Genomic DNA, 2,789 nt, shown 5'->3' on the forward strand with positions numbered 1-2,789 from the left:
CAGGCGAGGCCAGGCGAGGCCCCTTGGAGATGGGAAGGCAGAATTTGTGAGAAATACGGGGCTGAGGGGTGGGATGGGGAGGTTTAGAGAATAAATCACAGGAAGAAGAGACCTCAGAGTGGAAAATGGTTTTGGAAGTGAGTTGTGGAAGAAACAATAAACAGATATATATATATATATATATATATATATATTTTATTTCATGACAGTCTGAGGCCGATCTTTCTGAGCCCCTAATCAAATAGAAATGGCTCCTTTTTTTTTTTGGAAGAGAGGGGCGATATTCATTGCAATTTTTCTAAAATATTATTTCTAAGAATTCATTGACTCTGGAAAAACTAAACAGAATCTGGTCCTACCCTCAGCATATATTTTTATTTGAAATTGTTTTTAGTGTTACATAAATAACAAACATGAGTTTTTACTCAGTCATCCATAAAATAGGGCCTACAGGCCTTAAAAAGCACCTTCTAGTGATCCTTCATTTAAAACATGGCGGACTATAATTTTAGAGCAGTAAACCTCATTATAACATACTTATATTTGACATTTTCAGGCTGTATTGTTCATGTTTTTAAGTCCTGGAGAAAGGCCCATTAAAGCTGTGTTACTCACATTAGTTCAACATTTAGCCATTTAAAATGTCATTTAAAAAGTTCCACCATATATGGACATTATTTATTGCTTGAGCCCCATTGTCTACTTATAATATGCCCTTTATCAGACCCAAATGCCCACTTCATAGAATTTCGTTCTGAGCAACAACTGACTTCTTACATTATCCAATGAGGCAGGAAAGTTAAATTACAGCCAGTTCATATCATAGAAACAAAATGTTTCCTGCAATTACTGATAAGGGACAGTTCATTTTCTCTCTGTCATCCTGAAAAAAACCTCCTAACAACAATTCATGCCTGGTTAAACAGGATTTCCACATCTCCCGCTGACATCTTTCCAAATAATTCAGGGTTGTTATTACTGTACAGCCCTGGCAAGGCTCAAAAGCAAGCAGACTTGACGAGTCTGCTCAAAGCAGAGCTTAAGTAGTTGTAATTAATAATAATTACATGTCCACTACACTCCAGTTTTATCATATTATCCGTCAAGGCAAATAAAATAACCCACATACAACACGCTTGCAACAGGATTCGGGCATTAATGAAACCACTCTGCATATGTCATCTCTCTAAAGTTTAAAATATTTGTAGCAGTTTCTGTTTTATTGATTTTTATTATTCTATGCCTGGTTGCAAAATGTTGTTGGATGGACTACAGCTTGGGACCTGTGCTATTCTCTTCCAAAAGTCTTCTCCTCTCCTGCCGTGACTCGGATTCGAACCGAGGTTGCTGCAGCCACAACGCAGAGTACTAACCACTATACGATCACGGCGAGCTACAAGGGAGCTGAGTGCCAGGTTTCCTTTAAGAGTCACTGTGATATTAAAATCTGTGGAAACACTGCCATCTATTGCCTAAAGATGTACATTTTCTTAATACTGGCAAAGAGGAGCAGGATTTCGGTCATCTCCAGTTACTTAAAGGAACAATAACAAAGTGTCTGAACGTGAAACTAATATTGTCTCCTTGGCTGACGGCCGCAATTGTATTATGTAAGATTCACTGGAGTCACCGTCAGAAAACAATAATCAAAGTAACAAGGCTGAGAGAACCCAGCCTGTTCACTCAAGCTTCCTACTTTTAATCAATAATGAATATAGATTTCCCACCCCGAACTGCCACCACCAATTACGCTGCATTAAATGACATATGAACCTGAGCCTCTTCTGTGGTTTCTCCACTGCTAGCCTTATTTCCATGTGCTTAGGCAGCAGAGACATAAAAAATATGGCAAGAACAAAATGGACTGAGGACTGGAGAGAATCAGGGAGGCTCGTTCTGCCCTATTAGAGGAAGCCAGGGTGAGCACACCCTGACTGAGGAAAGGCCTTCTTTCAAATCCATTGGTCCCTAAAGGTTTTTTTTCTTTCTGGAATATTTGTCTTAAGCCACAGTAATGTCAAAAAAAAAAAAAAAAGCTTTCTGATAACATTAGCAACCCACCACACAAAGAAACTGGAGTGCTCCGTGCTAAATAAGCTTCAAGGAGACATTTTTAAGAAATTTCCTTGTTATAAAAAAATTAAAGTTGTCTGGACAAGCTATCCCCCAAGGTTTGAAAACCTTAAAAGGAAACACACAGAAAAACCTCTTTCTAATCACTGGATTGTAATCGGGTGTCTCCTTTAAGCCTTCTGAATGGAGAGGCCCTGGGAGCAGCTGGGGCTAGCTGGCACTGTGTATGGGATGGCAAGAACCGAATCCATCTGTTGGGTGGCTGCCAAGAGCTCCAGTGCTTCTGGAAGGAGGATATTTCTGCAGATAAAAGCTTCAGACACAAATGGTCACTCCTCCCTCACTCCCTCCCCTCTGATCATCTATGGCCCCTTCTCTATCTTCCTTCAGACTCTCACAAATCCATTTTTCTTCCATGGGCACAAAGAAAACTATTGCCCTGAGTTCCTGAGCGAGGCTTATACATTCTGGGCAGGAAGCAAGTCAGTGCCCTGTGGCCTGAACAGGAAGGCAGGTGGGGGAATTTGCTAAGAGGTCAGTCCGTGGCAAGGAGGCAAAGCAAATCTCCTGGCTGGCAAAGGGGAGGTTCCTGAAGCACCATCATTTGTGTACCACCGTCATAATTTTTGCTATGGGCGCATACCAGTTGAACAATAAGGGAAATCTCTGTCTTTAAAAAAAAAAAAATCAACTCACAGAGTGCAAATTGTGGAAAC

General features: G+C 40.6%; 1 non-coding gene across 1 annotated transcript; it reads right to left on the minus strand.

The window, feature by feature from the left end:
* Positions 1-1,318: 1,318 nt before the first annotated feature.
* On the minus strand, positions 1,319-1,390 carry TRNAH-GUG (transfer RNA histidin (anticodon GUG)). The gene has a single exon. It is a non-coding gene; the product is annotated as a tRNA-His (tRNA).
* Between the last annotated feature and the right edge of the window lie 1,399 nt (positions 1,391-2,789).

Source organism: Physeter macrocephalus, chromosome 9, assembly GCF_002837175.3.
Source record: "Physeter macrocephalus isolate SW-GA chromosome 9, ASM283717v5, whole genome shotgun sequence".
Classification (NCBI taxonomy): Eukaryota; Metazoa; Chordata; class Mammalia; order Artiodactyla; family Physeteridae; genus Physeter; species Physeter macrocephalus.